This window comes from Narcine bancroftii, chromosome 4, assembly GCF_036971445.1.
Source record: "Narcine bancroftii isolate sNarBan1 chromosome 4, sNarBan1.hap1, whole genome shotgun sequence".
In the NCBI taxonomy this organism is placed as follows: Eukaryota; Metazoa; Chordata; class Chondrichthyes; order Torpediniformes; family Narcinidae; genus Narcine; species Narcine bancroftii.
In genome coordinates this window covers 113,924,216-113,947,361 of record NC_091472.1, presented here as the reverse complement: position 1 = coordinate 113,947,361, position 23,146 = coordinate 113,924,216, and the positions used below count along the sequence as shown (strand labels likewise).

General features: G+C 41.0%; 1 protein-coding gene and 1 long non-coding RNA gene across 23 annotated transcripts in view; one reads left to right on the top strand and one right to left on the bottom strand.

Moving 5' to 3' along the window:
- The window catches only part of LOC138761007 (uncharacterized), an 82,284-nt gene extending 81,430 nt beyond the window's left edge, over positions 1 to 854 (top strand). Inside the window, exon 3 of the long non-coding RNA XR_011356065.1 lies at positions 588 to 854. This is a non-coding gene — a long non-coding RNA (uncharacterized lncRNA). The remainder of the gene's footprint in view (positions 1 to 587) is intronic.
- Positions 1 to 21,565, bottom strand: part of plcb4a (phospholipase C, beta 4a) — a 628,445-nt gene extending 606,880 nt beyond the window's left edge. For 16 of the 22 annotated variants that reach the window (XM_069932466.1, XM_069932465.1, XM_069932448.1 and 13 more), the window contains exons 1-2: positions 11,564 to 12,018; positions 7,348 to 7,404 (exon numbers count right to left, since the gene is read on the bottom strand). The gene's annotated coding sequence lies outside the window, so the exon portion shown is untranslated. Of the gene's footprint in view, positions 1 to 7,347; positions 7,405 to 10,828; positions 11,097 to 11,119; positions 11,220 to 11,363; positions 11,480 to 11,563; positions 12,019 to 21,546 lie in introns of those variants that run through there. The other 6 variants (XM_069932447.1, XM_069932452.1, XM_069932454.1 and 3 more) reach the window with 6 other exon arrangements.
- Positions 21,566 to 23,146: the final 1,581 nt, after the last annotated feature.

Here is a 23,146-nt window from a genome sequence, read left to right as displayed (position 1 = left end):
TGACAAGATTCTGCAGATTAGTCACATGTTAACCCTCAGCCTAACTAATTCCATTCCTCAAATGAACTCGCATAATAATGATATATTTATATGGGTGTGTGTGGGTGTGTGTGGGTGTGTCTTTGGGCTTTCTTTGGGCTTGGCTTGGCTTCGCGGACGAAGATTTATGGAGGGGGTAAAAGTCCACGTCAGCTGCAGGCTCGTTTGTGGCTGACAAGTCCTATGCGGGACAGGCATATATATAATACATACACACACATACATATATATATATATATATATACACACATATATACATATATATATATATATATATATATATATACATACAAGAACAGACAAGGAGAATAGCTCAAAAACAAACCCAATTTCTCCCAGGAAGATAAATTTCCAACAAAAAAACAGTTTGCACCAAAATCAGAAAATATTAAGCCTCAGTTAGATTATTCAGCTCTCACCCAGTTTGTCAATCCTTACTCCACAGGAAAATACAATCTTGCCATTTATTCTCTTGAATTGGAAGCTTTTCTCAAATGTGTATCAAGAAATCAGCATTCCAATGTTTTTTCCTTTTTCTGTCTTTGCAGTCCTGCAATTGAATGCACAAGTGGCTCTACGCAGAACAAGATCCCTGTCACTTCATACATCATAACACTGGCCAAATATCAAATGAACTCCAATGGTTCCAGGAAATTAAGGGATATTCTGACTCCAGGAGACTCTGTATAAATCCAACTATGTATTTTTTTTCCTCAGGTATAAAAAAGAATAGGTAATGTGTGAAACATGCATGTAAATATCTCTCATTCAATATTTCTAAAATCGAAGGTCATTGCTGTTTGTGGGAGCTTGCTGCGCACATATTCGATACTGTTGTTCCCACATTACATCAGTCATCAAGTTCTGAAATATTTCATTGGGTGTAACATGCTTTAAGACAATTTAAAAAGAAAATCAAATGTTGCTTTACAAATGTAATGACTTAATATTCCAGCAAATGCAATTAATAAACTTAATCAGGCAACATCAGTTCAAACAGGCTGCACAGATAAGAATAGCAAGTAGCTGCTACAAAGTCTGACAAGTTTGTTGTGTACTGAGAAGATATAAAAGTGCAGTAAAATTGGCAGTTCTGTCACGTCAGCAGTGCTGATCAGAAGTGAGGATGAAAGTGCCGAGTATGTTAAACAATGCATTAGGCACCTGCGCCACATGTACGGATAACATGTTAACAGATAATGCAACTACTTTGGAACAAGTTACAGACACGAAATTTGAAATGGCAATAAACTTGCCTGCACTGGCAATATTGTCACCACGCTCTAATTTCCCCTTAAGTAAATCTGTAACAGATGGCAAACTTTCTTGAAAGCTGGTAGGGAGTTTTGAGGCTTATAAAAATAATTGGCATCTTTATGACATGTAAAAACATAATGGCTCATTATAAACCTGCCTTCTTTATGCATCTTCAAGCAGGAAAGACAGATTTTGAATTACATTAATAACATTAATCTGATTTGTTAAACACTACAACACAATATAACTTTGTGTCTCACTGTCGCTATAAAGTCTTGTGAATGCTGGCACTTTAGAGCTCTTCTTTTTGCTGTCCTTGTTCAGTTCACATTCAAGTCACATTTGACTTTCCTGTGACTTAGCTCAAAATGAACATTTTTTTGCGCACTCTAATAAAGTACATATTGGAAAATTAAATTTTCCCCCAAATCTTAAAATGGACAAAAATGTCAGCAAAAAAAAATAATTTTAAAAACTTGTTGCTAAAAAATATTGCAAGAAATGAACGAGGAAAGGAAAATTCCAACAAATCCTATGCTCTTTACGAGCTCAACTACTCATCAAGCTCATCCGAACATCATTCAAAAAAGGATTTTAATCAAACTAATTGCTTAATCATGACCAAAAAAGTCCATGAAATTGCACCAAGGTAAACAATATGTTGTTACACATATAATATGGGCTTTTGAATAAAATGAGGCAACAGAGAAAGTTAATTTATCAAAATTCATTTGGAACCGTATCTATACTCCCCAAATGATTTCTCCTAACATATCAATGCATTCTCCATTTCTTTTTACTTCATGCATTTATTCACCTTTTTCTCAGAAGTATAGGCTTTCCCCAGAAATGAATTTTTCCATTTTTAGCTGCCCCAAGTCAATTTTGTCCATAAATTGGAAAATACACAGAAAGGAAAAGTAACTCAATATAGTAACAACTATTGTGTTGAGTGGGAGCAACAGCACACAATTGCTAATGGAAAGTGGAAACTAGTTCTGCTATTCATAGAAACATGATAGATTTTTGAAATTAAAAGCCTCGTGGAAGCTCATTCATACGTCCAGATACCCACAGCCAGGCCTTCATGACCCAAGTATAACCTTTACACAGTCATTTACCTCAATTAATTTTTAAGGGAACATATTCCAGATTTTAACTGTGGATTACACATTTGACATATTAGACAGTTATTCAGACTTCAGCTTTGGTTTCTCCCACCCTATCAAACTCCTTCACAGATATAAACACCCTCACTGGGAAACCCAATGATCGTTTCTGACCAGCCACGAAAAAAAGCTTAAGGCTCTTCTGTGAGATTCCAAATCTACCACACCATACAACTTCACTGTCCCGATGTAACATTACAGGGGGTAACACTCTCTCAAGAGTAACAGATTGTTTAGAAAAAAAATAATTCTCCAAACCAGCCATCAGAAAAGAAAAAGGTGGGAGGGCAGGGAAAATTGGGAAAGGAGAATTAATCTCACTCTTTTCATCCTAGCTTAATAAATATGTGAGGTTATGAAATTATCCTAATGATTTTTAATGTTAATTTAATTTTGAGATACAGCAGGATAACAGCCCATGAGCCAGTGCTGCCCAATTGTACCCATGTGCCCTATTAACCCTATATAGAACCATAGAAAACTATAGCACTAAAACAGGGCCCTTTGGCCGTTCGAGTCTGTGCCAAACAATTTTTTTGGCCTAACCCCACTAACCTGCACCACACCCATGGTCAAGGACATTTTAAATATTTGTGCCAAAGAAAAAACATTTAAGATCTCCCCCATTTATTTTGGCTCCATACAAAGCCAACCACTCTGATCTTCAAGGAGACCAATTTTGTCGCTTACTATCTTTTTGCTCTTAATATACCTTTAGAAACCCTCAGGATTTTCCGTCATATTGTCTGACAAAGCATCCTCATGCCTTTTGTTTGCCTTCCTGATTGCTTTCTTCAGGTTTTTCTTGCATTTTTTAATACACGAGTACCTCATTTGCTCCATGTTGCCTATACTTGTTAGAATCCACTCTCTTCTTCCAAACCATATCCCCAATATCCCTCAAAAACCAAGGTTCCCTATGCCTGCTAACCTTGCCTTTAATCCTGATAGGAACAAACTCTGTACTCTCAAAATTTCACCTTTGAAGGTCCTCCATTTACCCTGCACATCCTTGCCTGAAAACAAATTATCCCAGTTCACACATTCTAGATCCTTTCTCATTTCCTCAAAATGAGCCTTTCTCCAATTTAGAATCTCAACCCAAAGCCCAGACCCATTCTTCTCCCTAATTAATGTGAAACTAATGGCATTATGGTCACTAGACCCAAAATGTTTCCCAACACATACTTCTGTTACCTGTCCTATATCATTCCCTCATAGGAGGTCCAGTATTGCATTCTCTCTAGTTGGTACCTCTATACATTGATTTAGAAAACTTTCCTAAACACATTAGACAAACTCCAAGCCGTCCAACCTTTTAGATCATTGGAGGAGACCCATGCAGAACCAGAGTTAATGTACAAACTCCTTACAGATAGAACTAGGGTTTCTGGTACTGTAAAAGCATTGGATCAACTGCTACACTCTCCATGCTGCCCTAACCTTGTACCTACCTTTAGGCCACTGCATTTCTTTTTATAACAAAGATAACTGCATACCGTAGTACTTGTTCAACATAATCTCTTTTTTTTCCCCCACTTCTATCCCTCTAGAAATGACCCCAAGTATTTGGTTTGTCCATTTTTCATGACCTTATTAACATGTATTGCTACCTTCAAATGAGACTCCCACACAAAGTACAACTCTGTTCTTGAGGATATTTGAAAGGATATTTGGCACATAATTCCTGATTCCTGCCTGTCACACACCCAAAAACCTAACCTGACATCCACAGATGTGAATATGCCAGACAAGTCCCCTCACATAAGCGCACTATATTTTAAGTCTAGAATTCAGCAATGCTGAGACTTGAACCCAAATTGCTTTCTGCTTCCCAGATGCTGCCTGACTTGTTAAATGAGGCATTTTTGGTTTTCTTGGATACAATGCCAGAAATTAGTGCTAATAAAGACTAGAATTCCACTGAAGACCAAAAAGGAGGCCAGCACAGTGGCACAGATCGGGGGACCAAGGTTCAATCCTAACCTTGGGTGCTATTTCTGAGAGATCTGCAAGTTTTTTCTGTGACTGTTTGAGGTTTCTCCCACATCCCAAAGATGCACTGGTAGTTAAGTGGCTGCTCTAACTACTGCTGGTAGGGGTAGCTGGCAAAGAGAATCAAAGAGTGAATTGGTCATTGAGAGGAAATGAGTTCAGGAAATACGTCTGGTAGGATAGAACTGCAATGACTTAATGAAACAAATGGCTGACTGTGAAGAAATCCCATTCCTGGCAAGTGTAAGAGACACTTAGATTGTGGGACAGTGGTTTACAGAAGGAGATCAAACTTTATCCTCAAATGTAAATCTCATGAACACTAATGGTGAATTCAAATAAACACATCCGAACATTGCCATCTTTCAGCTATTTACTTCAGGAATTAAGTGAAAGTACTATTGACAGTTTAGTGTTGATACTTGCATCAAATTAATTGTGTTCAATGAACAATGATGGCAGTTACAACCATCAGCCCAGACCAAGTCAGACTGAACCTGTTCATTTAAAGATATACTTTAACTTCAAACAGAATCTAAACACTTAGCAAAATGGAATCACTCATTTGAGCAGAGTCCAAATATTTTTTTTCAATTTGGTGGTGGGGGAAGGAGGGAAAGAGAAATTCTACCTGCCTCCAAAAAAGAAATATTCACAGAAAAATGTTAAGAATCCCCTTTATTTTGCAAACATGGGAAAAAACTTTCCCAATGATTCCATTGTCCTCACTCTAAATTCATATCATTCTGCAATGTCTTCAAATTATTCAAGCTATTTTGCAATTGCTTGATACCTTGATCCTATTATCAATGAACTGCTGATCAACTACTCTTCCTGATCACTACTGCACTTTCAAGTAGGGAAAACACCAGTCTGTAAAGGTGGACGTTCTTTGCCCTTACAGCTGAAGACGTATCTTCCTGAAAGCACCGTGGCCGGCTCCAAGGCTCCAATTCCAAACCTTCTCAGCTCCACCATCTGACCTGAATGTACAGCCACTGCAAGCAGCTGGGTTACTTGTCAGCCTGCAACCCATCTCCCCACTCACCCTTCTCCCTCTAAGGCAGGGGCAGCGGGAGCCAGCAGGGGGCGACCGGTTCAGACTGAGATAGCCACACCAGGCCGCTTCAGCCTTGAGGGTGGCTGTGGCCCAAAACGCAGCAGAGCAATGACCATTTTCCCTACCCCTAATTCCTCATGTAACTGGAATTGTTCTGGGAACCACAGAACGGTTCCAGCCGCATGGGGGGATTATGGGTAGGGAAGGCGGCCACTGCTCTACCACGTATTTATGATGGGTGATGCTACAGCACCAGTTGCTCCACCTCCATCGGGTCCAGAGGGCGCTACAAAGTGTCTCTGGATATGAATGGGACACTGGAACAGCCTTTTAGGGCTGCTGTCTGAAAGATGTTTTAAGTTTTAGATATGCTCTTGTAGCCAACCTCCAGATGGAGGCCTGACATGAAGTGGCCCTATGTTAACTGTTTGTAATCAGGAACAGTGCATCACTTTGTCTGCCATTATCAGCTCCACCTGAAGAAAAGCTCTATGTTCCAATCCCATCTCTAGCACATTTTCATTTACATTATCCTTCAACTTAGCGTAGTCTCTAACCCCATCTTTCTGCACTCCGTGTTTAAAACGGTCCTGTCCAATTTCCTCCCACAGCCCTTTTCAGGGTTGCAAATTGCATCTGTGACAAACGTTAAAGATTTCTCCATAACTTCCCTCAAATGCTTTTCTATTCTTTTCACCCCTCTTTCTGCTGACAGAGGCAATAAATCACTTGCAATGATTTTTCTTCTTGCTCCTGCACCCATTTCCTCTGACACCCAAAGGATCTATCCCCATGTTTCTATTTCTCAGTGACATCTAAAAACAATTTTCACCAGTACATTGTTGGCATTTAGCCTAGCCAACCACCCATTTGAATAAGAAAAATAGTAAATCAAGAGGTTCCTCCAATCACATATTAAGGAGTTCAAATCTACAGTCCCCACAACAATCCTTGTTCATTTGCTATCAAATCCACCTCTTCCCCTATCGAAGACAAAATCAGGATATTGACAAACTTGGAGTCATACCATGATCAATTAATAAAATCTACCCACAACTAACTTCCTGCTGATGCATAGGCTATTGAAGACATCTGCAAGAGACAGACTGAAGTCCACTAAAGATATCGAAGATAAAATAATCCCAGTCCACCATCACCATGCTCTATATCTTCCATTTAAAATGAAGATATACACCTCACTGTTCCATCACCAAATGCCACATGCATAAAGTGAAATCATGCTTATTGTCTTTTTCCAAAGGTAGATGATTCTAGAATAAGAAGGCATAAGTTTAAGGTAAGAGCAAAGAGATTTAGGAGAGATCCAAGTGACAACTTTTTCACTCAGCAAATAGAACGAGTTGCCAGTGGATAGTGTAAAAGTGGGCACAATAACAGTGCTCAACAATATGGATAGGAAGGGTTTAGCAGGATGTGGACCAAATGTATGGAAATGGGACCAGCCCAGGATACCAACTTGGTAAGCATGGACCAGGTGGGCTGAAGAATGGTTTTATGCTGTGTGACCCTATGACATCTTCAGCTGCTATCTCAGCTCTAAAGTTCACTTCTAATCCTTTCTCCTCGATCAAGAAGTTATTTAAAACTGGATTTGATGAAGCTTCTGATCATCTGCCCTAATATTTTAATATGTTTCCATTTTATGTGAAAACACTTCTGCAACAGGACATTTCACTGTACTATGGGGATCCACGGATTCTAAAATAACTTATATTTGCTGGAAACAGCACTAAAATCTTGCATATACTCCAACATAGAGCTGCACAATATTAACATTGTCTCATTGTATAATCGCCAATAGCTTACCAGTTAGGTATTTGATTATTTTCTTCGTTCTCATTGTAAACAAAATTTCTTCTATCCCTACAAAAACATAAATATTTTATTAACGTAGAAAACACATTACAGTTTAACATCTTGTAATGAAACTGAAAGAAATACAGACATCAGGTTGGACAAGTTAGAACTTGTTGCAACACGATGCTGACTTGTCAAAGAATGACACTGAATTCTGCCACAAAACAACGAATTTCATGACATGTTCATGACAAATTCTGAAATGTAATTTTCTTATGCTTCAGAAAAGGATAACCAACCAAAATAAAAACGAAGATTCCCAATGAAATAAAATCCAAGAATTAACTCTGCTGTAGGATACCTATAATTAGTTTCTAAACATTATCAATAAACTGAAAGCTTCATATAACGAAGCTGTAATAAAATGCACCTATTGTTACTTCTGATATCATAATTCCTGTAATGTTGAAATAAAACTGGCATTGAATTGAATGGCAAAAGTGCTGCTCAAGTGAAGAGAAACTGGGACACTTAAAATTGGCCTTTCATTTACTTCACAACAATCTTATCAGTCTGAAAGTTGTCTTCAACACAAATTCAGGGTACCCTTTGACTAAATAGACATTATGTATCGTTTTAAGACTGCAGGAATATTACAACTCAATCACGGAATTTTGCTTCTACGTAGGCAGTCTGAAAAAGAACGTGCAGGAATTTTGAGTCAATTCCTGCACCGCGATTTATCCTGCAGGACCCCTACAACTCTTTGGAGGAAGCCTGCAGTGTAAATCGTACCGGAAAAATTCATTGGCAGTTATCCCCTCTACAGCACCGGGACCTTTGCACTCAGGTACTAGCAGTCTAAAAAGGTGCCCAGTGTGAGCAACCATGCGGCCAGTATTTATGATAATTTTTTGGAGTGATTTTCCAAACATTGCAGTCTAAAAAACATAATTGAGAAAAAAAATTCAGTTTTTTTTTCCTCCGCAAACAAGTCGAAATAAGAAAAAAATCTAAATAATGACTGCATTATTATCTTCAGACGAGAGAAATTCCAACCATCACTGGCTGACATTCAATTACTTTTTTTTTAATGACTATCAAAATCCTGCAGGGTTACCAATGACAGAAACTGAACTACACAACATGCCTACAAAATCAGAGGCAAGAATGCTGAGTGAATAACTCACTTCCTGGCTGCAAGGCTCAAGTCAGGAATATGTTAGAACACTCTCCACTTGCCTGGATGAGGTAAAGCTTCAACAATCAAGAAGCTCAACACACAATGCTCAGCAGCCTTCTTGATAGGCACTCCATTCACACCCACTGACACACAGTTGCGCAGTTTGTACTGCCTGCAGGATGCACTGCAACAACCCACTAAGACTCCTTGGACAGCACCTTCCAAACCCACCACCACTACCAGCCAAAAGCAGCAAAAGCATGAGGAACACATCCATTAGAAGTTGCCCTCCAAGCAACATGCCACCCTGATTTGGATGTATGTCATGTCCTTTTACCATCACTGGGTCAAAATACTGGAACTCCCTTCCCTGACAACACTATGGATGCACCCACCTCTCGAGGACTGCAGTGGTTCAAGAAGGCAACTCAATGTCACCTTCTCAACTGCAGTCACGGATGGGTAATTAAACTCTGCTTCTGTGTGGATAAACCGCGACCATTGAATAAGTAAAAAGAAACTTCCTATGCCCATGAATTTAAAATAGTGATTAACTATCAATATAAGCAAGTTTCAACCAAAAGTATAATCCATAATTGAAAGTAAAATTCTAAAATTACACAAGTAATTTTATGGAATGAAATAAAAGAAACCAGTAAATGGACAGCTTAAAACAGTGATGAATATTTTGGTTTGCAAATAAGCAGTCTTTTCACTGTTTAATGAACTCTGTTTCCATGAAGGTTCATTTGTTTAACTTGGCCATGAATTCTTTGCTTTATACTAATGCAATGAACTATGAAATAGTGTAGTAGATAAAATATGCCACAATCATCCAAATTTGAGACAACTAGCCTACCTATTTTGTGGACTCCAAGATGAATCAAGCAACAAGAGTTTCAGCATAAATAAAAATAACGCTATTCCTTGGTGCATATATCTGCTTTGGTAATTATATGTACATTCAACCTTCATGAAAATGTCGACCAATTAGTATCAACAATCACATTTCACTTGTCAGGCAATTTAATCCACTGTGAAAGATTCCAATTGACAGAATAGCCAAGCCTGTGTGGCGGCATTAATTCTAAACCACTTTCAAGCAGTTATTGAAAATATTGAAATCACTTCAAACAGAATTTTCCACAGAAAAGAGGAATGGGTGAATAAAGGTCGATGCCAGGGAAGGAATGAAAAAGAGAGTGTGATAGTGGAGGGGAGGGAAGAAAGGAACCTAACTATCCAGTGTTATATATTAAATTTAAGTAATTCAATTCCAGAATATAATTGGTAGAGATATGAGATCAACAGAAGTGCTTCCATTCACTATCCTTTCTGAAGAATGATACAAAATAGAGATACAGAGGACTTCTTGTCCCCATGCTGAGCTACACTGTTATTTACTGTACAAAGGAAAGCATTTGGTGACTAGCCAATTCAACATGGTGTTTAACTTTTATATTTGACTGTGTATTTTCAGTAAAAAATGTGAACTTTAGAATGTGCAATTACTGCAGCAAATGATCGGCTATCCAAAACGTAAAATGGTTCAATATATGTTTTGACGATAAGTGCTCCAAAACATGGTTTTAAGGTTTCAACTTCCTTGCTTTTAAAGTGAGCATTTAATGTGTTAGCCAGTGAAATAGTATTTATGCATCCGTGTTTCCAGATAATTTAGTTCCGACTATTCGTCAGGATTAGTAGTTGAACTGCATATTGTAGAACTTTGTGCTTCAATGTTGTACTTTAACTTGTGAGTACAAACTATACATTGCCCAGGTAACACTTAACAGCAATTTGAATGGCCCGGTCCCTCCCTTCCACCATCACTCTCTCGATTTCGTTCCAGATTCTATAAAGCACACAGCTGGAACCGAATAAATTGCAATTATGCTCACGTTCACAAGTCTTGCCAGAGTTTAAAACTGCATGCAAAAGAGGTTTCCCTTTAATAAGGATATCAATTAAAACTTGGCTTGGATCAATCGTTTTGTTTCTTTGAGGTCTCTCACAGAAAATATTCAACAGATATTTCTTACAGTTTTTTTTATATACAGGCCTATTGATCAATGGTATCTCTTGTCCGTTATCATCCAAAATTTGTAAGAATACATTGTAAATTGAGAGAGAAAATCACACCTCATCAAAATAGGGAATGATTGCATCGATCGATCGAAATTAGCACAGTATACTTCAAACATAAAATGAATACATTTCTAAACGCGGTAACCAACTACAAGTATTTTCCTTACAACATTGGTACAGGTCAAGACAAAAAGAAACGAGTATAACTTGAAATACCACCTTCGTAACACTTTACACAAAGAACCATATTTTACTTATGCGATGAAGTAGAAGATTTGGGCGAAAATAAAACCACCCTTGGAGCGCTAAACTTTGGCTGGGGGATGAAGTGCTGAGAAATAAGATTTTAAGCAATCGATCAAACCACGGCTCCGGAGCGGGAATAACGCAATCTCAAAGGAGTATCCTTTGTCAGTGTAAAAGTGGCACCAACACCAAGGCTGCAATAATAAGCGACGGAGACCAAAATATTGCTTGCGCTGAGTGTGTTCTGGAAAGAGAATGACCGACCAAACAGGTTTCTTCCTTCAGACCAAAAATTCCGCAGATGATTCACTCTGAGACTCGGGTCGATTTCACGAAATGTTTGCAAGCCCAATGACCGCCTTTATGGGCGGGGGGGAAGTGATGGGAAAGAAGACTTATTTCTGCCTCGTCACGATCAATCCATATTCCCCCCCCCCCCCCCTCGGGGAATGTGGGTGCCCGTGGAAGAGGTGCCTGCCCTGTCACTCACCGGGAACGGGCTTCCTACCTGTCAGGACTACGCTGTTGACATTCAACCAAAAAAACCACTCCAGTCCTCGGCAAGCGCACACACCCAGTCCGCAGTCACGGCTTCCCATGAAGCAGCTTCAAACGACACCGCGTCTAAACGCAGTGAGAAAGTGATCAGACATCAATGCATGCATCCATTGGGGGGGGGGTTCTGATAAAAAGCAAGGGGTGTCTTACATCAAACGGTCAGGAAGGGTCCTCCGGTGGATGGGGAGTTGCTGGAGCGATAGTGCCGCTGCCCTCGATCTCTAGTCCCCCTTCATTCCTCTCACCCGAACTTTATTTCTTTCCGTGAAACCTCACAAGCCTCCACTTTTAAACCGAAACGTCACAGAGGAAAATAAAGGGGGTGCTCGCTCCGGCTCCGCTGCAAATGGGGCGAGACTTGCAAGCCGGGGGGGGGGGGGGGGGGTTGGGGGCTGGAGAGCGCCAGCTGTCCCGCCGCTCGGGTCCCGGCCCCACGCTCCGCTCCCAACCCCAGCGCGCCGACGGCAGGCTTCGCCCGCGGCGGGCAGCAGGACAAAAGGGTGCGGAGCCCGCGCTCAATGGGAAGCGCGGCGCCGAGCGAGGGTGCGCGTGCACGGCCAAGGTTAATTAATTCTCCCTCGCTCTCCTCCAGTCGGTGCGAACCCTGCAGTCTGAAGGGGGAAGTGAGCGAGAGAGCCAATCGGGCGGCCTCCGGTGGCCACGTGACCGCCATCCCCGGGACACCGACGTCACGCCCGCAAGAAGCCGCAGAAGAAGAAGCACAGGAATCAGCGTGGCGCCGAGTTTCGGTCGTCGTGGATGAAGTGGTTCTGTGGTCATTGCCGCCAAGTGTGATCCACTACTCGACCAGGGTCATCTTCAACTGGAAGCAGAAGCAATTTTCAGTAAACTTATTGCGTTGGACTCAAGGACGAGGAGAGGAGAGAGAACTTGGTCCTCCGGAAAATACAAGGATACCTGTCCAAAGGCATGACCAAAGTGGTGCAAAGGGCAGAGCCCAATGATCAGAACCAACACGTGTTATCCCCATGCTTTAAACATTAGTAACAACATTCACCTCCATCCTGCGCATTACTTTCTGGATGTTCCTTAACATCAATTTGGTTTAAAACTACATGCAAAGCTGTCGAGCGATTCACGATGAAAACTACAGTATATATTGTTGAAGGTATACACACATGGCGGCTAACTGCAGGGTATGAGAGGACGTGTTCAGCGGACTGTCCTCAGGTGAGAGTTGTTGGCATCAAAGCTCTGTGTTATTCTTCTCAGCAAGCTACAGCATAAACTGACGACGAAAATAGGGTTCAAAGAAAGCAGCAGCAGGACAGTCCTCAACTGCAAATAAATAGAGAACAGTGATGGAGGGAGGTTAAAAAAATGTATCGGACACATCAGTGAACGATTTGAATGTCCTTGACCATTGGCCCAATAAATAGTAATATCCCTGAGGGAAATGCTGGAGGGATACAGAACAGCCAGGTGACATAAGCAGAGTCATGCAATACATTAACAAGTCTACCAGAATTACAGAAGAAGTCCCATGGGAGGACACTTTGAACAGCATCAAGCTTGGCAGGTGCAACCAGGGACCAAGAGAACCAATGGTGAACATGTGCTTGGGTTGAAGACATTGGTGTCTTTCCCACAACCTTTCTGTTTGACAGTTGCAGCACCACCTAGCATGCAGGGAGGCAAATGAAATAATTCAGTGAGACTATACAGAAAAGTTAATATTTGAGACAGCAGGTAGAATGAGAAAGGAAACATTTATGTTTGCAAAAGGAAGGCAAATTTGTTTCAGGTGGGAACACAAGCATCGGACATGGTAACAGTGTCATTTCGTTCCCAATCCACAAATTCAGGTCAAACCAGCAAGGAGTTGCCAGCTGCAGGAAATTCTTGATTACAAGCTCCAAAAGGCAGAAAAGATCACTGCATCCATAATAGACTATGGCCAGTATAAGTGTCTTACAGACATGAATAGGGGGTTTTGTTTGGGGTGCAAGATGCTAGCACCTGAGCAGCCCGAGGTGGATTAATATATTCATCTCTGTGGACATGGATCCACTGCACATGAGTACTAACAAGTTCATGTTTATGATAAATGGTAATCCAGTGAAGATGGTGATTGAAGAGGATAAATCACTCATTAACAGCTTGTGACATGTATGAGCTGTTGTTCAAGTTACTCCATCGGTAATGCCATTAAACTATTGTGCTTCTCTGTGGTTTGTCACCTTATTGTGGTAGAGAACCTTGTGTGGTCCTGAGATCCCAAGGTCGAAGCATTCTGGAGCTATGCTCCTGGTAGGGTCTCCCATGGTGGTAAAGTCAAGGGTGAAGTACCTGACAAAGAACAATCCAACCAAGATCTCAACAGTGGAACAGATGGACAAAGTTACTTCGAACTCAATGGCTGTGAAGGCAGATGAAGGCTGCACAAATCCATCAGCTTCAATCATCGTGGTTTCCATGCATTGGAATTAGTTGGTTGATTTATGAAGTATCTCGTGCTTCTTGGAGTGCAATATTAAACAAATATACTCACAGGCGTCTTCACTCTGTGGACCACTTTCCCAGATTGGACTTATTAGCCACTTGAGAACCCATAAATGGATGAATGGAACAAGGGCCATCATCCTCAACCTCGAGGGATAGCCATGATGATGAAACTATTGTGTGTATGTACTCTGGAGCAGACTCACAGAATTTAGAGTTAATATAATGAACAGTCCAGTTGTTACGAACTAACAACCCTCCCAATTTTATGAAGGACTAAAGAGACTTTGTGAGCACAAACAAAGGAAAAGCAATGGAAAATTCACCAGACAATGGTAAATTCAAAATAATAGTTTTTAATTAAACTATACTAACATGACATTTCTTACTTATCTTTAATTTAATCTCTAACTTAAACTCTAAATTTAACCCCCTCTATGTGCAAATGTAAGTGTGTGTGTGGGTGGGTAGGTGTGTGTGTGTGTGTTAAAGTCCCAACTCTGAAAAGTTCATTTTTTAAAATTTCAGCATCATTTTGGTCTTGCTTGAAGGTCTTAAATTTTTAGTTCAGAAATAATTATAAAGTGTTTTTAAACATCATAGCTTAAGATCACTTTAAACTCATGATTCTCTTGATGAGCTGTCTTTCATAGAGATATTCCTCAAACAGGAGTGACCATTTTCTGGGCACAAATGAGAAGTGGTCTTACTTATTTGAAAGCAACTTATGTTGTGTCTCATGTGAGTAGGATAATGCAATTCCTATCTTTCCAGGAGGTCATTTTCTTCTTCTTCAGTTTTCTTCTGAAGAGTCATGATGAGGTCGCACTCTTTATTTTGAAAAGAGCAGTCGGAAGCAGTTTCCCTTTTGAAGTCCACTTATTTTCTGTATTCCCCTTTAGGAGTAACACATAACAGCACCTATTCTGGTTACTGTAATTTAACCCTGTCTTTCACAAGGTTCCAACTCCTGCGTGTGTCATAGGGCTTTGACTTCTGAACTGATCCAAATATGTCTGAATTTGATCATATATTTTTCACAAATCTTTCATGTCACATGGCATGTGACATAATTTCTGTCTTTGATGTTCGTAATGTCTCTTGGCACTTATGTGCTAAAGACATCTCTGTCCACTTACTTACAGAATCAAAGTAATTAACTCTATTTGATGGTTTTCTCTCATGGTTCTGGGCTGCCTGGAATTTACCAACAAAATGGCTTCTTGTATACGCATGCAAATAATCCATTGTCCCACTTATCTAAAGAAGCATCATAAAAATCTTTCATCTTTTCTCCTTGCAATGCAACATCAGACTCTTTGGCTTTCAAACTGGCTTCTGTGGTCAATAGTGTTTAAAATGCAAATACATTTGTTGATGCTGAAGCTAGCTACCAGCTGCAAAGAACCATGTGTGTTTAAAATGCTAATGTATTGTCTTTGTGCCCCTGTAACCACCCAAAACTAACTTATTAAACTATTCCTAGATGAAATATAGTTTTAACATTAAACTAAGGATTAATATTAACATAGATCCTGTAATGCTGCTATTAGCAGTTATTTTATTCTGAAACCACTAGAAGTGTGCCTGGGGGCTTTTATGTTGAAACATTGGGACACCGAAACCAGAGTGAGGCTTGCAGCCTAGGTTATGGTTGTGTGATGGTGGATGCAGAACCTCACATGAGGACCATGAAACAATGAATAAACGGTGATGAAGCTCCCAGAAAACTGTGTAAACCTGGCCTTATTGACAGTAGGAAAAAAAGCCACAACAGATCCATTACTCAGTACATTGGCCAACTGTCAGTGATTGTAGGCAATTGACTACAAGCAGCTGATGTTGATGGGGAAATGGTTGATGATGGGCATTGCTTTTCCACCTGGTGTCCAAATCAGTGATCTTCAAAAGCTTTTGTAAATAGATGTGGGCATTAGCGAAGGTCCAAAATTGTGCTCGTGGTCCCCAAGTTAAGTTCCCAAGGACATCTCGACTGAAAGACCAGAGTTGTTGGTTGGCAGCAAAATCTCAAATCCCATCACACTGAGCACTGGCAGGCCTCAGGTCTGTGTGCTCAGTCCACAACTCTTCATGATGGCACTGCTAGATTCATTTCAAACAGAGACAAGTTTGCAGGTGGCCTCATCTCCAACAATGATGAGAACAAACTGAGTCTTAATATAGATAAGACAAAGAAGATGATTGTGGAATTCAGGAAGATAAAGATTGACCACTCTCCATTGCATATCAATGATTCTGCTGTGAAGAGAGTGTAGAGCACAATGTTCCTTGGTCTCATAACACCTCCTCATTAGTCAGGAAGGAGCAGTAGTGACTACACTTCCAAAGGAGGTTGAGGATGGCAAGGCTACCAGCCACCATGTTGAAAATGTTTTACAGGAGCACAGTTGAGAGAATCATGTCTCCTTGCATCATTGTGTGAGATGACAGCTGCAAAGGAACGTAGAACATTAAAGTACAGTACAGGCATTTTGGTCAATGATGTTATACCAACTCATATGTACCTACTAAATAAAAACTGAACCCTCCCTACCTTATAACTCTCTATTTTCTTTCATCCATGTGCCTGTCTAAGAATCTATTAAATGCCCTTATTTTTCCAGCCTCCACCACCACCCCTGGCAAGGCATTCCAGGCACCATTGATAGAACCACAGAAAATTACAACACACTAAAAAGGCTAATTGGCCCTTCTAGTCTGTGCTGAAACATCATTCCCCTCATCCCACTGACCTGCACCCATTTCATAATCCTCCAGACATCTTCTCATCTATGTATTTATCCAATTTATTCTTAAAACTTTTACCACATTTACCATGTCAGATGGCAGCTCATTCCAAACTCCCACCATTCTCTGAACAAAGAAGTTCCCCCTAAAACTTTCACCCTAAAGCCATGTCCTCTCGTATTTATCTCTCCCCATCTAAGTGGAAAGAGCCTGCTTGCATTTATTCTGTCTATACCCCTCATAATTTTGTAAACATTCTAAGGCAGGGGTGTCAAACTCAAATTCACAGAGGGCCAAAATTAAAAACTTGGACTAAGTCGTGGGCCAAACTAAATATTTATTGAAAATTTTCAACAACATCTGCATGTTTTCTCTTCTTTCAATATATGTAATGTTAAACTTTTTCTTATTAAAATAAATGTTTCATAATAGTTTTGGTTAAACTCTTTCCAGAAGAAGCATTAACAAATGAGAAATAAAATATTCAATAAATAATATTTCTCTATAGCCTTTAAGCTCCTTTTCAATGTATTTTTTTTTCACAAGCCAACAAGTCAAAAAAATAACAACTTGCTTCAATGACAAACAGGTTTGTCTTTTAAAATGATGAACATATAGTCTGCCTCCCACCCGTCTTGAAAGGTCGTGTTTTCTGTCTTTCGTTTGGCCATTTTTCGTAAGGGGTTTATTACATGTGAGTTAGGCGACAGGTCACAGATGCTAATGAAAGTAAAGAGAGGAGGTGGGGGCGATTAGCGGGCTGATGGGCCGGCGCCAATGCATTTGCAAAGCATTCTGGGATTTGTAGTATTAGCTGTGCATGCGCTATACTGGCGCGGCGGCCAGCGTGCCAGCTCTAATACATATTTGATATGATCTTGTGGCCCAAATATAATTATATCACGGGCCAAATTTGGCCCGCGGGCCTGAGTTTAACATGAGTGCTCTAAGGAATAAAGTCCCAACCTGTTTAATCATTCCCCGTAACTCAACTCCTTGTCAAAGGCCTTACTAAAGACCATATAGGCAACATTCATAGCCTTTCCTTGATCTACTTTCTTGGTAACCTTCTCGAAAAACTCTATAAGATTCATTAAACATGATCTACCATGTACAAAATCATGCTGTCTATCCTTAATCAGCCTTTGGCTTAACAAATACTTTTATAACCTACTCTCAGAACACCCTCCAATAATTTACCACTACTGATATTAGGCTCACCAGCCTATAATTTCCTGGTTTACTTTTGGAACCTTTTTTAAACAACGGAACAACCCATGGCTAAGGATGTCTCCCCTAAACTTTGTTTACTTTGTACAGATGTCCTCTGATGTTTGCTACTCCCATCTACCTTATCAATGCCTCTCAGAATCTTCCTTATATGCTCTAAAGAGAAAACCCTTAGCTCTGCTAACCTTGCGTCACAAGACTTAATTTCAAATCTCGGCAATATCCTGGTAAATCTTCTCTGGACCCTCTCCGTAGCTTCCACATCCTTCCTATAATGAAGTGACCAGAACTGAACACAATACTCTGTGTGGTCTCATCAGAGATTTGTAGAGTTGTAACATGGCTTCTCGACTCTTGAACTCAATCCCTGACTAATGAAGACCAGCATCCCATAGGCCTTTTTAACTATCCTATCAATCTGCACAGAGACCTTTAGAGATGTAAGGATTTGGACTCCAAGGACCTTCAGTTCTTCTACAGTTAAGTATCCAGCCATTAACCCAATACTCGGCATTCTGGTTTGACTCTTCAAAATGCATCTCCTCACACTTAACCAGATTGAACTCCATCTGCCACTTTTCCAGCTAACTCTGCATCCTGTCTATTCACTTTTATAACCTACAACCTTCAATACCATCCAAAACTCCTCCAACCTTTGCATCATCTGCAAACTTACTGATCTTTCCTTCCATCTCTTCATCAAGCTCATTCATAAAAATCACAAAGACCAGAGGTCCCACAACAGATACCTGACCTCCAAGCAGAATACATTAGGTCCACTACTACTCTCTGCTTTCTACAGGCAGAGGACTCACTCCAGTGAGTGGGAAGCAGAATAATTACAGGGGATCCAGTGAGAGGGATGGAGAATAGTTGCAGGGGATCCAGAGAGTGGAATGGAGGATAGTTATGGGGATCCAGTTAGTGGGAAGGAGGATAATTACAGGGGATCCAGTGAGTGGGAAGGAGGATAGTTGCAGGGGATCCAGTGAGTGGGAAGGAAGATAGTTACAGAGATTCAGTGAGTGGGATGGAGGATAGTTACGGGGATCCAATGAGTGGGATGGAGGATAGTTATAGGGGATCCAGTGATTGGAAAGGAATAGTCACATGGACCCACTGAGTGACATGCATGAACAAACAGAATGCCAAATATCATATAGCAAATTATCAGAATTGTACTTTATAGTCAAAATGTTGCTGGCATCTATTAGAAATCTGCCACTTGCACTTGCGTATACTCATTAGTTCTTCAATTGCTAAGTCTAATGTTGAGATGTGGTGAAGGAACATAGGGGAAAGGCAAAATCCTTCTCAAATTATTTGTGCAACACACCAAAGTTCTGGAGAGACTCAGCAGGTCACGGAGCATTCATAAGAAGTGAAGGGTAACCAACATTTCAGGCCTGAGCCCTTCGTCAAGGTGTTAATTTGTATTTGACAATTTTAATTATTTAAAAGTACTATTCAAAAATTAGTTAGAGAGTTTTGAAGGCAAGCAAAACACACAGTTCACTTTGGGAGATGGCTCCATTAGTGTGCTAATAACTAACTGCTCATTGGTTAGTCAAGAAAAATAATGAATGAAAATAATTCTACCTTTGAGGTTTTGGTAGTCAGGACATCACTGGTGATTAGTGAGCTCACACCTGCAGGAGCTAGCCCAATTAAAGCACCAATACCACTTACTTGGGAAAAATATGAGAAAGATGAGCTGTGAATCCATCAAAAATGGAATTAAAATAATTCTACTCATTAAGTTATGTAACTGCATATGCCTTCGAGGTTTCCTTGAATTTTCAATGAATAAACTGGGATTAATTAAAAGAAATTGACAATAACTTTTCATGTTTGGCGTTTGAGAGGGTGGTTACACCCAGAGTACAGATTAAACTTATAGATGAGTGAACACTGAGAAAGGTTGGGGGAGAAAGAAGTCAGAAAGAAGTCAGTGCAGGGTCACCCTGTGGCCATTCCCCTCAGCCACAAGTAGAGCCTTTGGATACAACGGGGGGGGGCTGACCAACAGCACTGTGGTCAGCTCTGAACTTCAGACGGGAAGGGCGAAATTAGGCAGAGTGATTGTCATAGGGGACTCAATAGTTAGGGGAACAGTTAAGAGATTCTGCAGCCATGAAAGACATTCCAGGATAGTGTGTTGACTCCTGGGTGCTCGGGTCCAGGATGTCTCTGAGCGAGTGCAGAATGTTCTTGAAAGGGAGAGTGAGCAGCCAGAGGTTATAGTACATAATGGGACCAAAGACATAAGCAGGAATGAGGTAGAAGTCCTGTCAAGTAAGTTAACGCAGATACAAAAGAGGCTGAAAAGCAGGACCTCCAAGGTGGTAACCTCTTCCACGAGCTCAGGAAGGTCAGACCAGGACGATATCACAGATAAATGAGTGGCTGAGGAGATGGTGCAGGGGGTAGGGTTTTAATTTCTTGGATCATTGGAACCTTTTATGGGGAAGGAGTGACTAGGGAACAGCACAAGTAAAACATTTCCAGAGATTGCAGCATACTTTATTGTATGAAAATACACAATGTAGATCAGGATATTCAATGTTACATTTCGATTTTATCAAGGTTATACAAGAGGGACGGGTTGCATCTGAAATGGAGGGAAAACAATATCCTGGCAGGGAGATTTGCTAATGTTGTTGAGGGAAGGGGGTGGTCTTTAAACTCGATTTACAGTGGGGGGGGGGAAACTAAAGTGAAGAGGCAGAGGAAGGGGCTGTTGGCGCACAGTAGAGACAGCTGGTAGGGAGTTTGTGTGGAAGGACAGGCAGGTAAGGCAAAATTGCCTCCAGTGGAATGAGATGGAGTGCAACAGGGACACAAAATCAAAAGAAGTAACAAATACAGGGTTGAAGGTTTTATATTTAAATGCATGCAGCATAAGAATCAAAGTGGATGACCTTGTAGTACAGTTACAGCTTGGCAGATATAATGTTGTTACCACCATGGAGACGTGGTAAAGGATGGATGTCACTGGGTGCTTAATGTCCAAGGATACACAGTGTATCAAAAGGAGAGGCATGTAAGCAGAGGGGATGGGGTGGCTCTGTTGCTAAGAAATATCATTAAATCATTAGAAAGAGATGACTAGAAGCAGAAGATCATTGTGGATTGAGTAAAGCAATGGTAAAAGGACACTGCTGGAAGTTACATAGAGATCTCAAAACAGTAGCCGGGATGTGGACAACAAATTACAAAAGCAAATACAAAGGCTTGTCAGAAGGGCAATGTTATGGTAGTTGTGGGGGATTTAATATGCAAGTAGATTTGGAAAATCAGGTTAGGACTGGATTTCAAGATAGAAAATTTGTAGAATGCCTCCTAGATGGCTTTTTAGAGCAGCTTATTGATGAGCCCAATGGGCTATTCTGGATTGGGTGTTACGTAATGCTCCATAGAGAGCTTAGGGTAAAGGGACACTTAGGGTGGAGTGATCACATTATGATTACTATCTAACTAGACAACTATATAGACATTCAAATCGGACCCAGGTATCACATCCAATACCAGTGGCTACCTGTCTGCTACACACTCACACATGTGTACACATTCTACAGGCAGGGACTTTCACATACTCTCCCGGTTCCCCGTACCAATAGAAGGGCAGCTCTCTGCAAACACATATCTATCACAGTACTCTGGCTCAAACCTAAGTGTAGTGCACACCTTACCTGCAACACTTCCAGTAGTGATCGCAGTAGTGACCTGTGTGGAGCAGTCCTGGACTTGGACCACAAGGCAGAGAGAAAGAATGTGCTATGAGTTGATGTTATATACAGTTCTGATCTGGACGCCTAGCCAATAATGACCCTGGGAAATTTAAATGAGCCAACAGTAAGGTGTTCACTAATCGGTGGCCGGAGTCCAACCTTTTTTGGCAGGTGATGCGACTTCCAAATAAGTTTCAGACAGGGAGGTCATGTGACCCTCTGCAATCCACAATATTCCAGACAGGGAGGGAGGCGACATGTTCCTCCACAATCCACATATAACATTCCACCCTCGGAAATAACATCGTCTGCCAATCACTATAAACACAATGAATTATTGGTTTCAAGACAGTAAACTATGTAACATGTTATAAAGATTTAAAAAAAGATGCTAATCAAGTGAAATGAAAAATACACAAGTGCCTTTGTATGGTAGTTAAGGCACATTGTCAAACTCAATGACAACCAGCTTCCCCCCCACCCCCAAATCAAACAGGGTCGTTGTGTTCATGATAGAGCAGGGTGCTATGGGAACTGCTTCCCAGTGGGAGAGTGGAGGGAGGGGAGAGAAAGAAAATTGTCTGTTCACTGATTTGCATTTTTGGTTTTTCTGGCTTCGTTGGCAAAAGTGTGCTCCTTCACCACCAACGTCTGTGAGCAGGCAGTGCAAGATCATCCATGAATTGATGTTATATACAGTTTCTTGGCTTCACATTTGGGCACTCCTTAAGCACAGAGCCCAGATGCCCGTCACTATGCTATCCTGTGGTAAGGCAGGGGGCAGGGATACATCCTGGGTGTACCCGCATCTCCGGGGAGCACCCCATTTTTCTAAGCTGTTGTCTGACATCAGGCTGACGTTCCTGCTCGCATTCCCTTTAAATGGGTGCCGAAAGTGCCTGTGTTGGTTCCCTGTAACGATAGCCAGGAGGATTTGGGACTGAAAGTTGGCTCAATTAGTATTTTTAAATAAAAGTTCCTGAAGCACCAATCCCATGAGGTATTTGGTAATGGGAGGGCTGGAAACAAAATATGTACAATATTTCTTTGGTAGTATTTGTTCTGTAACATTGTACTTATAAACTGTAACATAGTAATAGTGATCTGGGCTGAGAGACATCATTACCACAGCTCAGGGTGCAAACTTGAGTGGGTGCTCCCTGCTCCATGTTCTCCGATCCCTCCAGAATGGTAATGGCTTCCAGGATGTTTTTTCTGGTCACCAGCCCCATGAAGGCCAAGACCATCCCTCGACAGTCAGGACGTGTGGTGGTGACTAAATAGCCTGCCAAGGCACCAATGACCTTTGAGCTCCCTGGGAAGTGGTGCTCGTAAGTGCCCCCATAGATATCCACAATCAGTGCCCACTCCCTAACAACCCGTGTCCCCACATGAAAAACCACCTATCTACTGCAGTACTATTGGCTCAGCTGAAGTGTAGTACACACCTTACCCACCATGTCCGCAGTAGCGACCTGGCTTGGAGCAATATCTGGGGCTTGGACCACAAGGCAGAGAGCAAGAATGTGCTGTGCATTGGTGTTATATATAGTTCTGATCA